This window comes from Lampetra fluviatilis, chromosome 40 (assembly GCF_964198595.1).
Source record: "Lampetra fluviatilis chromosome 40, kcLamFluv1.1, whole genome shotgun sequence".
Lineage (NCBI taxonomy): Eukaryota > Metazoa > Chordata > Hyperoartia > Petromyzontiformes > Petromyzontidae > Lampetra > Lampetra fluviatilis.
Window position 1 is genome coordinate 3973068 of NC_136314.1, and position 14911 is coordinate 3987978.

At 48.2% G+C, this 14911-nt stretch overlaps 1 protein-coding gene across 4 annotated transcripts in view; it reads right to left on the reverse strand.

Annotated features, from left to right (window-relative positions):
• The window catches only part of LOC144946125 (plasma membrane calcium-transporting ATPase 2-like), a 182091-nt gene extending 167416 nt beyond the window's left edge, over positions 1-14675 (reverse strand). For 2 of the 4 annotated variants that reach the window (XM_078874889.1, XM_078874888.1), the window contains exon 1: positions 14225-14673. The gene's annotated coding sequence lies outside the window, so the exon portion shown is untranslated. Of the gene's footprint in view, positions 1-14224 lie in introns of all 4 variants that reach the window. The other 2 variants (XM_078874886.1, XM_078874887.1) reach the window with 2 other exon arrangements.
• Between the last annotated feature and the right edge of the window lie 236 nt (positions 14676-14911).

Sequence of the window (14911 nt, forward strand, 5' to 3'; positions counted from 1 at the left end):
AAGCCGACTACGTGTTAAACTGTAATCAGATTACAAAGCTGCATCGTAATGATCATCAGTTGTCATCAACCAATAATCAATCAAATGCTGGATGAAGACGTCCCCAAGTCGTTTCTATGATCGTGTAATGATAACTCTATTGTCAGCGTTCAATCGGATTACCTGTTAGGTGTTGCTTAGCATGGGCCGGTTGATTACTTTTCTTCATTACGCTCATTATTACAACTGTGAACGTGGTCCCAAAAGGAATTAAGCAAAGGGACACGATGGTGGCAACAGCTTCGAGAACTCTGGGGGGGGGGGGGGGCAGTCAAAGCATTCACATCACGGTGCACAGCCTGCAATCATAGCATAGCGCTGTGATTTCTGAGGTTAAATCAAGCAAATGTACATTCGTTCAAAATAATAAAGACATCAAATCTGCCGTCCAACCAAGGTGGTGTTGAGGTCAGAGCTCTCCACTCACAATCAGAAGTAAGACTGTCACCTCACCACTCAACTGCCACCACTACCACCACCCATATTCACCAACCACTATACTACCACGACCAACAACAAGCGCCATTCGCCACTAAGTGGCGGTGACGTCACCACGGCGCTTGTGCCAGGCTATGTGCACGTTGAGGCCACGTCAAGTGTTGAGTACCACTAAACCACTACCAAGACAACCACACACACCCACCAACCACTATACTACCATTACAACCACCAACCACTACCACCACTACCACCTCTCACACCCACCAACTACTCTACTACCACGACCACCACTCACACCCACCAACCACTATACTACCACAACCACCACTAGCACCACCCACCAACTACTGTACTACCAGTACAACTACAACCACCAACCACTACCACCACGACCACCACTCACACCCACCAACCACTACCACCACTACCACCTCTCACACCCACCAACCACTATACTACCACGACCACCACTCACACCCACCAACCACTATACTACCACGACCACCACTCACACCCACCAACCACTATACTACCACTACAACCACCAACCACTACCACCACTACCACCTCTCACACCCACCAACCACTATACTACCACGACCGCCACCCACTAACCCCTACCACCCACACACCCACCAACTTTCACCATCGCTACCACAGACGACCAGTTTCGGGTTGCCATCTGTCCTGGGTTTTTTTATTTTTAAAGCAGTCATTCTAGGAAATCTGTACGTCTTCTCAGGAGAGATGTGTAGCACTACACCACACTCAGGTCGATGCATTGAACAAGTAGTTCTGCCCAGTGCCCGTATTGTGAGAGACGTTCTCTTTGGCGAAGTGTCCAGATGTTATTTGTACTCCCCCAGGGGGCGACAACTCCGATTGGAAGGCAGCGAGTTCAAATCCCGGTTGGGTTATCGACTCGGCCAATAATTATCGCCCCTCTGGGGCAGATAAAATAGGTACCGCATTGTCGAAGACAACAGAATTACCCCCCCCTCCCACCTTAGCCCTGAGCGATTAGGAAACGATGGTGGCCGGTGGCCGATGGACAAGACTGGCGACGGAATGGCAGCCGAAGGTGGAGCGCAATGCCTGCCCGGGAGGACGACTACCATGGAGGTGGTGGCGGCGACATCGCCTCCCGCGCAGGCGGAGAGGGTGTGATGGGTGGTGACGGACGGCAACGGCACGAGGAGGCCTTGATCTCGGCAGCGGATAGACACAAAGGGGCCGACGGTGACGGACAGACGCGAGCGACGGTGACGGACAGACGCGAGCGACGGTGACGGACAGTCGCGAGCGAATCAAGTGATGTCACGTTGAGGCTCCGCCGCACCGCTCGCCTCTGTCCACCCGGCAGTCTCGACGGGGTCACAGCGCAGTCGGTCGCTGGGTTGGCGCGGTAAAGTGTGGGCACTCCGGCATGTTCTAGGGCAGTGGTTCTCGACTGGGGGATACGCGGACCCCCTGGAATGGAGGGGGGGGGTGTGTACGTGGAAATGTCCCAGGGGGGTATGTGAGCTGATTTTATAAATGTGCGACATTATATGGTGCATGAGAGTCGTTGGTCAATAATGATTGTATGATTCTGTCAAATATACAATAACCACGATACAATTTAAATCCACGTGGTAACCTCGAGGGATATAAAGTCCCTTCTTAACCGCGTTGATCGTCAACAATGTTGGTTTCCAAGCGTAACCAGCGATCGCGAACAAAATGGCATCACGCGTTGCAGAGCGTCAATTTCAATGTTTTCTCTTCGCTTGCTGTTACTCTGCGAGTTGTGATGCCTCACAGAAATGGACAATTGGTTAACATATTGATGCTCATTATTCGTGCATTCATTTCTCAGAGCCACGTTGGGTCAGGCAAGTGGGGGGGGGGGTGGGGTGCAGTAGTAGTCAAACTAATATTGAGAACCACTGCTGTAGGACATCTGCTGGCATGGAAGAAGAGGCCAAAATGCCACTTAGAGCAGTGGCTTCTTAACCTTCGCTGCAGCTTTGCTCCCCTCTGGTTCTCAATCATTAAACAAATGTATAATGTGAATAAATACACATAGGGGTTTGATGACACAAAGTGGTTGTACTTACGTGCTTGATTAGTGTTTCGATTATTTACCTTCGAAAAAAAGTCTGGCCATGTCTCGCACCCCCTGAGAGGGCATCTCGCACCCCCGGCGGGTGCGTGCCCCCCAGGTTAAGAAGAACCGCTGATTTAGAGAGACTCCATAGAGCTTCCTCTGGCGGAGACCCATTCACCAACACTGGCATTGGCCGGCAATTGCAGGGCTGCACCTTTACCTTTGACACGGCAAACACGAACTCATATTATACTCCTAAAACCTCGAGTAATCGGTAATTGGCGAATAATTACTTTTACACAATTAAGCTCCCGCTAGAGGATTGGTAATTGAACGGCGATGGAATTGTAACACTAAAGCAGTGTTCCTTGTGTATGTGTGCGTTGTCTGTGGGGAGCGGTGGTGCAGCGGTTATCGCGCTCCGATACTAACCCGGCGGACCTGAGTTTGATTCTCACTCACGTCCAACACCAGCGATGATTATCTGAATGAGTTCTGGGCCTCCTCGAGGGCGACACAACGTCAAACGAGTGCCTGATAGCGATGTGTAAAACATCATCAATAGGAAAATAAAAGCAGCCGGGCGTGGTGCTGGCCACCCACCGCCCCGTGTGCCTTCATAGGTGCTCGCTAACGGCACTTGCCCCAACAGTCTGTTGAGACTATACGGGGGGGGGGATCTTTGTCTATGTTGTCTGTACGGTGGTGGCAAGGGGTGGGTGGCTTGTGGCAGGTGGAGAGGGTAACCTTCCGGTTGTCTCTGCGTTCGTCCCGTGTGTTGTATATTCCAGCTGCATGTCCCGCCGAATTGGATGTTTAGCCCACGCAATAATTCGAGATTTTTTTGTTATGAGATCTTGCGCCGTCGGTGTAACGTTGCGTCGTCACATTACTTGGTGCGGTATTGATAGCTCGCGGCTGAGGCTTGACGGTTGGTGCCAGCCGATGGGGCAGACCCAAGAAGGGACTCAAAATTGCCGCGAAATTCCAGTCTAGGACCATTCATCCTAGCTGAACTGGTCATGGCCACAATTACAAGGTAGAACAGAAGACCCTTGCGCATGAGTGTTTGTGTGTGTGCATACTTGCGTGTGTCCACACATGTGTGTGCATGTATGTGTTAATGCGTGTAGTGTAGAGTGGTGGTGCAGTGGTTTGCAAATTGCACAACAATACTGTACTTACTACTATTACTAATACTGTACTAGTAACATGGGTTTGGGTCTCGCTGGTATCTGAACCGGTCCTGGGCCTCCCCTAGGTCGAATCAGCCTCAAATGTATAGCTGGTGCGGTGTATAAAACATCACCACTCGGGAGAAAAAAGCGGCCGGACGATTTGCTGGCCACCCACCCCCTCGTGTGCCGTGCCGGCCTTCAAAGGTGCTTGCTTAACAGCACTTGCCCCAGCAGTCTGTCAAGGCTACACGGGGATCTTTGTATTTGTATAATTGTATGCGATGAGCAGGCCCGCGTATCCTCCAAAAAAATATTTATAAATTATAACATGTTACATTTTTCTAAATCTCTATGTGATTCAGTTTGTGCCAAGCAGTCAATCGTATAGATTTAATTTCAAATAAAAATGTGTACGCCTGTAATGTTAAGTCAATGGCCACGGTGCCCTTACACTGTGTTAATGGTGCAATTAAACAGCCACTATATCGGTCGGAGTCCTGTAGCCAATACCAATGCGAATATGGGCAACTGCAAGTGGTCTCAAAGCCACCAAAACTCACCGAAATACGAATGTCGCGTTCGTTCAGATGCTCGGGTATCACGTCGCTTACCGCACACCACGTGCTGCATTGCTATTGTTTCGTGTCCAAGTGGCCATCTATAATCTGGTAACACCTCTCTGACAAAAGAACCATTCTGAAAACGAGTCGTGAATCTCGGAAAGGATTTCATGGATTCAAAAAATTGTGTGAGGCCTGTAATGATTCACTTCCAGTCCCAAGTGATGGTATGAATTGTCATGGCGCAGGGTAATGAGTAGGGGGGGCGGGTTGGCGCCTTTGTTGAGAATTTTAATAACGAAATAAATAACGCCACCGTCCCTTATTTGTCTCCAACACGTAAAATGAGACGCTTCATTCTTACTTTGTTATGCGTTGTGTAGTTTTTTTTGTCGATCTACGTCTCATTTTTTCGAGACATTACCCTTGACCGGAGTATCAACATCATGCACTTCACCGGCATTTGTTCAAGCAAATCTGACTCCACTGATGAGACACTAAATGTTAAAACCGGTCCAGAGCTTTTTTATTATTATTATTGAACCAACACTACCGATTATTGACCAGACCATCAACTCGCTCCACTGGATAGCCACGTTTTAATCAAGGGCTGCTGGAAGGTGGATTCGAACCCAGGGACTCAATGGTGCAGGTTCAGTGTCCTGACGAAGCCATTATCAACCCCCCCTGAAGCCACCGTGGACACATCGCTGCACCGGACTGACGATCGTCATAATAAGCGTACACTAATTTTCAGAGAAGCACAGGATTAGGGTAAATATCAATATATATTTACATCGCGTTCCGTGAACAACCCCAATCGCCTCAAATCAGCTGAAGCTCATATGGACCACACCAAGGCGTTGCCGAAACAGAGCCAACGCAATTCAGTGAGGATCATTGACAGAACGAGATTCCTTCTTTTTTAAATCGAATTAACCACAGGGAAGTTGTTGGTCCATTCAAACCGAAATAGTGAAAAAGTTGTGACGGGGCACTTGTGATTCGTTGTGGCCTTTTGAAGGGCGAGCGATTCTGTGATTCGCTCGTCACTGGTGCGACAGAGATTGTGCGTCAAAATCCAGCCTGTATGCAACAGTAAGGTAGCACATCGGCCCGTGTCAGAACATGATTTGCCATCATGTTTTGCCAAACTCACGCCCTTCATTTTCGCTGGCCGCACTTACCAAACACTTAATTCATAAAAAAAAAAAGATATGGAAGGGTATCTCCCCCTCCTTCACTCCCCCGCAAAGTTTATTTACATCACGCTGTTGGTTTCATTTCATGAGACAGAGCCTCCATTTGGAAATCCAGTGTTGTTCCAAGAATGTCAGTGGAATACATTGTTCACGGGCCATCAACGTCGTTAGCCTCTGAGTGGTAGTTTTAGGCTTCACACAGTAGGGGTCACACTTCCCCGCATACACTGCTACGAGATCGCTTGTCACGTGCGAATCAAAGTGATATTTGTAATTCTTCAGAGCTGGAATTTAGCCAAATTAAGTGACACCTTCATTTGAATCCAGATTTGTGACGAATTAATCTACATTTAAATTAGGGTTTTTTCTGCTAGATTCTGCAGCTGTTTATTATTTTGATTATGAGTGTATTTATTTGTTTTATTTACGTGTGTACTCTACGCGGTGTATACTGTATTCAAAAAGTCAAAGTATCATCCTGATAAAACTCTCAATGGGATGGCAATCCCTCCCATTGGTGGTATCGAGCAAGTGATGAAGATCAGCGACAAGGAGCAGGCGTAGCAGACAATCACCACTCTGCATTGCCTTCAACGTGATACTCCACCGAAGGTCACTTAGTCGGTTTACTAATAAAAGATAATCAGAACATTAAAGTTTTTAGCAAGGGATTTGAAGACAAATTGTGCACCCTAGGCTGGGCCCTACCTTTTATATATTTAAATTGTGCGTGGCTAACCAAGCTCTGAATCTCTTTCCTCTTCCCAGCCCCCTGTGAAAACACACACCGCTCCTCTCTCACGTCAGTCCGCCCATTTCTTCTCTCTCGCTCTCCTCCCTGCCATCTCATCCCCGACATCTTTGCCCGGTCATTCCTTCTCCCCCCCCCCTACTCCTCCGCCTTCCCGCCCCGGCACTCCTCCTTTCTCCCTGCTGCTCATCGTGAGCCGTGCCCTCCTGCTCTTTGTCCGTCTTGGGGACATCCGTGCTGGCATCCGTTCCCTTTTTCGCTACTTTCTCTATTTCCATTCCTTCCCTCCTTGACTCCACTCCCATTCCCGTGATGCGTCATGGGTAATAATGCTTTACGAGTGAAACTAAGCAACCTTCAGGATGTCATTTTTGGGGGTTTGGTTTTCAGGTTTTGTTGGTTATGAGCACGGGCGCGACTATGTCTGTGCCAAATTTCAGCTCTCTTGTCATTCTGCAACATTTTAACATGTAGGCTTTCGCGACCAATATTATCATACATTAATCTGGCTGTCGCCTGATGATGCTGGTTGTCATTACTGGCAAAACGTCGTACTTGAATCGTAAATATTGTGGGTTTACTCTCCAACACACCGGTGGGCTGGACTAGTAACAAATTGGCACGTTTTCTTTAGGTGGTGGCGGGTTTAACGTCACATTTATATTTACGCGATAAAACCCAAAAAACTTATCTTGTGGATTCTATAACATCATTAGAATGTACATCATTCAGTTCGTCACGATTATCTGTGCTAAGATACACACACTGGTATAATACCCACTTTGTGTTCTATTTTAATGAAATGTTTGCAAGTAATAAAAAAAAATGCTATCAGACAGTGCCATGAAATGCACTTCAGAGCCAATATATTTCATCCGAAGGGAGTGAACATGCATTGGCGCGCACGTATGTGTACTACGATACCTACGCACATTGATTGAGCTCTTTATTTAAGTCGCGTGCAAGCCCATTGAGAGTCATGATCTATTTCGCAACGAATACCTGCGTGACTAGAGTTACACGGGGAGAGTTATTAATGTTTTTACACTTACTTGCAAGTCAAAGTCAAAGTCTCTCCCCGCTCCAGCGAGCACGGAGTGGTGGCCACCTCCGCTCGTGGCCCTGAGCCAATGGTGGAAATTCCTCATTCCTAAGACGGAGACGAGTTCGTCCAAAAGACAACCGCCGTTTACTTCCAACGATGTGGTGTTACATTTCCACAACCTCTTAGGTATGATGATGGACTGAGTTAACTCCTGACCTGGGTTTGAACTACCGACCTGCCGCTTGTGAGTCCTGTGCTTTACCAGCAAAGTCAGCTGTTTCCCACTCAAGTGATCATCTCTAGCTAACAGCCCTGAGCAGTGGAGAAAATTCCACACGTCTATGGCAGTAATCCGTCTGTCCATAGGACAGCGAACATTGACAAACATCAAGTACACTCAGTGGTAGGGGTGGAATGATTGAGACTGCACCATTGCACGGGCGACTTAATTCATGTTCATGTAATCGGGAGTCATGGCTCGATTCAACAAAAACGAGGTTGACAATTAGCATGAACCCTCAAACAGCATTTGAACTTTTAATCTCACAGTGTCGAGTCAACCGCTCTAGCCATAACGCCAACTGGCTGGATTTTGATAATAATAGAGGTCGTCTTTTTTCTAATTTTAGTACATGAGCTATGACCAGTACATAACTTCATCCAGAACAGTCTGGAATGCAATTGCGGGAATTATTGTGGACGCACCACATCGATCTCGCCATTACAAAATCCGCACTCACAACAAGGATGAGGCCATATGCGTTTCATTTCCATAACCCTACTCATAGGATTATAATAATATCGGGTACAATACAGGATTATTATGCATAGGCATGCTTTGTCCTGTAGTGGTAGTGCCTTGTGCCGATAATCCCTACTCAGAGCCAGCCTTGCAGCATTCTGGAAAATATCGAGCGAGAGATTCAGCCCTGGCTATGACTCTTGTGAACGCATTCTCTCTTGCAAGCCATGTCACACGATCCGGCACACCGACTTTTATGTAAAAGATGTCTCATCCAGAAATTCTGTGCGGAATATTACCGAGCGGATTGCGAAGGGCAAACCGAACCATGGCCTTCTCGCGAACTGGCTCGGCATAGAGTAACACTCAGCCTAATCAGTCGCAGCCAATCTGGTTATAAACGGTGAGAATATCTACGGGCCCTGCAAGCAGCATAATCTACGGGTGGGGGTGACCTCTGATTTTGCTTAGACGGATAGCAAGGTATGCATTCTTGGAACATGTCAAACGTTACATACAAATTGGACATCGAGCCCTGAGCCAAGTATATAATGCCACATAATAGCATTAGTGTACCTGCCCGGCTATAATTAGTGCCTGAATTTCAGAATACAGTAAAGCCTTCTTTAGTAATGGCGATGCGTGCACGTGCACGCGTACATCTGCACGTGCGTCTGTACGTGCGTCTGTACGTTCCCACAACAAACACGACGGCCACCGTTCGCCGCCAAGAGGGTGGCGACGTCACCAGAGCGCTTGCGCCAGGCTAGGTGCACATGCATGCGTGCTCAATAGCGACGCGTGACAAGAACGGCAGTGTGTGTGTGTGTGTAGCGGTTAGCGCGCTGCGCTACGAACCTGACCAACCGAGTTCAATTCCCGCTCACGGCCAACACCGGTGACGAATATCTGAACCGGGCCTCAAATGAGTACCTGGTGCGGTGCGTAAACATCGCCACTGGGGAGACAAAGGCGGTCGTGCGTGGTGCTGGCCACCCACCCCCTCGTGTGCCGTTGAGGCCTTCATAGGTGCTCGCTAACAGCACTTGCCCCTACAGTCTGTTACAGGCTATACGGGGGATCTTTGTCGTTTGTTGACATAGATTCATCTACATGCGATCGCATCTCAAGAAGGTGTACAGAAACACAGGAGAATTTCCGAAATTCCTCTTTCAGCCTTACAGACAGTTGGGTCAAGCGCTGTTAGCAACCGCCGTTCAAGGTCAGCACCGGTGCTGACCTGTGACCATCGGCAGCACGTGCCCATGGCCGCCTTTGTCTCTCCAGCGCTGATGTTCACGCCCGCCATCGCCACACCAGGCGCACAGTGCAGGGCGGAATGATCCCAGAGGGAGGTCCGGGGTTGGCCCCCGATACGATTTGGCGCTCGGTGATAATGTGCATCACGGCAAGGAGTTGAACGCGGGTGGATTAGATTGCAATTGTGGCACGAGCGTGTATTATAGGAGATTAATAATAACATGACCTGCCCCTTTTCGACCCTTTACAAGACTAATTCATTTATAATTAATTGGCAATGGCTATAATTTATTGCTGGCAGTGTGCGGGTCCTGCCAGGTAGTCGGCATCGAAATATCACTGCATGAAAGCAATGTGCAGAGTGTGCTGCACCTGATCAGTAATCTGAACATACATATATTTCTCGTTACAGACACATTCAATACATGTATGGCATCTTAAGTGGACCATCCCTCGTAATTCTCAGTCACGCCACACATTGCATTGCACTAATAAATGCATCGCCGGTTGGCAAATGGTCACAGAGACAAAGGCAAATATCTCCCCCATATAGCCTTCACAGACTGTTGGGGCAAGTGCTGTCAGCAAGCACCCATGAAGGCCGGCACGGCACACAAAGTGGTGCGTGGCCAGCACCATGCCCGGCCGCCTTTGTCTCCCCAGTAGGGATGTTTACACACCGAACCAGGTGTTTATATGAAGCCGAGTGGACCTAGGGGAGGCCCAGGACGAGTTCAGATAATCGTTACTGGTGTTGGCCGTGAGCAGGAATCGAACTCTGGTCGCCGGGTTCGGAGTGTCATCCGCTAACCAGTGCGCCACCGCTCCCCATGGTCACCCATGGTCACACACACTCGGACGCAAATACACAATTTCCATTGTAGCATTCAGCGAGCAACCGGTGCAATGTCCCCGTTGAACAGTTGCTTGGATGCAGCCGGTGATGTTGTGCATTTGCACGGTGCGCAATCGTCGCGGTAAAAAGTGTGCGTTCAGAAAACACGAACGGCTATATATAAAACCATATTTATAGTCATGTGTTCACTGTGTCTGTGAATACAATGATGTGCCATTCATTACGAACATGGGTAAAGGTGCAGCCCTGCAATAGGTTGCTCACGTCACTGCTGGCGGAAGGAGCCTCCACTAGAGGGAGCTCTTAGAGGCTATTTGTGGCCTATCCTTCCATGCCAGCAAGACATTTGGGAAGTGGTGGGACTACCCACACTTTACCCCACCACACAACCTGCCAATGGACTAACTGTGGTCGCACCCAATTATTTTACTTCAGAGGACAGAGGTGGGGTGTGGGGCGGGAGAGGGTATTTAAGGAGCTTGCACCATCGTTTAAACTGCAATGCCAGGAGTTTGAACCGGTGACCTCTGCATTGCAAGGTCACTGTGCTCACCATTACACCGTGGCAGCCATCACCATTCATTACGACTCGTTTTAATTTGAATGAAAAAGCCTGGGCTGGGCTGAGTCTGAAGACTCTCTTTCAGGAGGTTCCTGCCTGGTTTGTGAGGCTTCATTCCGTAGACACAGGAGTGTTTTATGGTGTGTGGGAGGATATTGGGGAGTGCCTAAAGGAAACCCCATGAGCAGATAAGTGAGAACACTCAAACTGAAGCGCGTATAATTTTTGCAACCTACTTTCTGTACTGCATCCTACGAGTAACGTATCTTCCCTGTTGATGGATGCCATTTGTTTGAAGTCTCCATCTCTCTGTGAGCCACTAACCCCCCCCCCCACACCACCACTCGTAGTCACTAGATACAGACAGATTCAACCACACATTACTTATCTTGGCGTGGGGAAGGCTTCATCCAGTCGTGGATTGAGAAAGGGCCGGACATTATTATTTTTAAATAGTTACAGTATAATCCGACCGGATGCTGCTCCCAAACGATCGAGCGCCCATCTAACAAGGCCAGGAGTCACCTAATCACATCATCCATTTTGCCTTCGTCAAAAACAAGTACACTATTGCAGTTGTACCACTTTGTGAAAAATCAAAAGTGGTTGTCTATGATTACTGTCGCCTGTGGAACTTCCAATAACGGCCCCATGGCTGGCAATAGAGGTGAGCACTGCCTCGATGAGATGGTTTGTTAAGACCGTACGTAAAAAAAAAACGAATTGAAACGAAACAGAATGTCTGCATGCATATGTACAAGTCAATTTTTTTTTACATGCAAAGTATCTCCACGTTCGAATGGCGCATTGGGCAGTGCCGATCTCTCTGTCGGTTTGGTCCGTCCCACGTGCCTGGAGTGGGAATGTCACGTTTCTATGACAAGTGCCCGCCATCCAGTGCACGTGACCATACCGTGCACGTGACCATACCGTTCACGTCTTGCCAGTGACAGACCTGGCTGCCAATCTAAGGCCATTTCCAAGTCGCCGTCCCCACACAGCCCATTCTTGGAAACTGTTGATGGATAATCTGCCTTAGGGCTGGATGAAATGCTCAATTCAAACCGCGTGCAACTGTGCCAGCCGTAAGGCAAGCTGATAAATGTCCATTAGAAAGCCGCACTTGCCCAGTTGCATGTGTACGTACGCTTGGTAGAGCAAAATTGATGTCGTAAATATTATCGCTATTTTGTGAAATGGAACTGTAATTGTTCGCGTACGGATTTATACGCCAGTACGCGTGTGCAGTGTTTGTGTGTCACGGTATGTTGTATTTCAAGCCATATAAAATAATCTGCGGGCATTACATTTACAAGGTACTGATTTGTCCCTGACTTTAAATGTTTTTTTTTTATGTGGATGTGACATACAGACAATTTGCTTTTGCAAATTGATGCTGCGTGTTATATTTATCCTTTTTTGTGAAAGGATATTGTTTTTTTGTTGTTTCATTTCCGATGTTTAATTATTTAAGTTGAATGCATCATTGTTAAGTTGTACTCGTGTCGCACGTTCGTGGAGTGTTTAACGTATCTGTATGTTCTCAAATTACCAGTGCCTGAATTGTAACCCTTGTTATTCTCCCAACGAAGACGTTGTGGCACGTGATCTTGTCATCGCTGGAGGAACTGACTTACACGCGCATTAAAAAATATATATAAAAAAAATAAACATTTGTATCATCTTATCACGCGTTCTGTACTGTATTCTACTATTCTCACGACTCTACACACACACAAAACGCTCGCACAATGCTACGTGTACACACGTGTACAAAATTGTACAACCCTTAAGACAGTACCAGTAGTGATATGCAACCGACTATGCAAGGTAGGTAGATTCCACAGCGATCTATGCAGCGAAGATTGTGGCAGAGAGAGAATGTCACTCGCGAGGAGGCGCAGTTTACGGAATGACCTTGAAAATCCATACCCAATCCAACCGATCCCAAATCTTACAGGCGTACATGCCTTCCACACACTCACACACGTGTGTGAGTATGTAACACATACACACGCACGCGAGTGTGTATATTCAGTAAACCGTGCACATGCAATCCTCACGGCAATGTCGTTTCACAGGGCTTCATTTTTCCGTTGATATCAACTGGCTAGCAACCAATCCCTGCAGACATGCCGCTAAAAGCACTGCAGTTACACACACGCGCGCGCGCGTACGTACGCATTTCACATGTCAAATGTACACGTGTGTGTGCATGTGCTTTCATGAATGGAAAATGCGTTTTGTCTTCATTAAATGTTCGCTAACGTGGAATTGTATACGCATTGTATAGGACCTACGTGTACTGCGCCAACATGGATTCATTACTGCAGTGTATGGAAAGTGGTGTTTGCATTTGTGTGTGTGGGTGTATGTGTATTTCAGTCCGACGATATACACACACACAAAATAGCATGCAGAAAAAAATATAAAATACAACCGAAAAGCCAGGCAATTGTATCCGAGTGTTAAAAAATTGCTTAAGTAAGAATCTGTGCATGTGCAATTAATATGAGTTGATATGCTGCAATTGAAGAAATGTTATATTGCTTAATAATACAGTACCATTTTTGTCGTTCAATAGTTAACGCCCCCTTTCATACATAATATACACTATGTAAATACAGCTACTAAAGTGTACGCATATGTACTGTGGTACAATGTAATAGTAAAATTATATTATTATGTAATTCTATAAAATAGTGGTATAGAGGTGATGACACAGGTGTTAATTGGGAGGTGGTGTGTGTGTACGTCTGTGATGTGTGTATGTACGTAACAACGGTTTTGTATATACTACACACCGTGTGTTGTCGAATGCAATTATTTATATAACCTGTGGCTACACACGTGAATACATGTAAGCAACATGTGTGTTGAGTGAAGGTGTGTGAATCCATAACATTACATTTACAGCTCTTGGTAACAGATGGGCGGGTGTGTGTGTGTTATGAAACGCAGGTTAGTGTGTATAATGCGTGTGTGTGTGTACGCTTGTCACACACGCTGTGTGTGAACGCATGCAGCACGCATTACACACTCATTTACGTTACGCAATATCAGTATGCAATGCATGCGTCACAGTGTATCAGCATGTGCAACGTGTACCTACGCCTGTGAATATGTGTGTGTGCACGTGTGTCCATCCAGCAATCGCACACGTGCAGGTGACACACCTGCATGCACGCGGACCACACGCAATCCGCGTGTATCAGAGATGTGTGTGCGCCTTATCCTGTGTATGGCAGGGCCCCGCGCGTGTCCACTGTGTGACCATGTGGGGGCAACTGTCTATGTGCACACGTACGGCCGTGTACAACGAACAACACGCGTGCATTGCCGCCTATCAATGTCGCGTCTCACAATGTACGTTCACCTGTGCGTGTGACTGTGTCTGTGTGTGTGCGTGCCCTACATGATACCCGTGGCAATGTCGATGTGTGGTGTATGCGCGCGTGTGCGCGTGTCCGCATACACGATATGCTACGGCTCGTCTTACCGCAGTCAAGATGCAGACTGCTGCCACCTCTTGCCAGCTGCAGCGGTGGCCAAGAGCGGACGATCAAGGATGGATCAGGCAGCCGCAGCAGCTCCCTCCAAAGCGAGCCAGCCCTCTCTCCTGCGCGGCACACTGCGGCTCAGAAACACAGCTCTTGCTGGGAGCGGTGCAGGGCGCAAAGGGGAGTGGGGTTGGCGATGGAGAGAGTGGGTGGAGAGACGCGCGCACACGCGCACAAAACACGCGCACACGCGCGCGCGCACAGGGGATGGAGGGAAGCAAGCAAAGCGAGCAGGCGGTGGTGATGGAGAGAGAGTTTGTCGGAGGCTGACGGGGGTTGCGTTGGATGCTCTAGATGGGAAGAGCTCCTACAGGGGCTGTCCTGCACATGCAGTGAAACGCGGTGCAGCTTCGCAGCCGGAGCGTTGGCTCGTACCACTCCCGCTCTTTGGTGGAGGGGGGTGGTGGTGGGGACACGATGGCGATGCTGTAGTGGGATATTCGTGGCTTTGGTGGCTGGGGGAGCGGTGGCGGTTTAATGTGGTTGCTGCACGTTTAGTCATTCAGTGCAGCTGGGCTGGGCTGTACCACTCGAGCCAAGCGGGGGAGGAGAATAATGTCAGTGAGGTCGTCTTCGCAAGGTGGCTTGTGTGTGGGGCAATGGTTCGGTGGTGCCTTAGCTCGTTG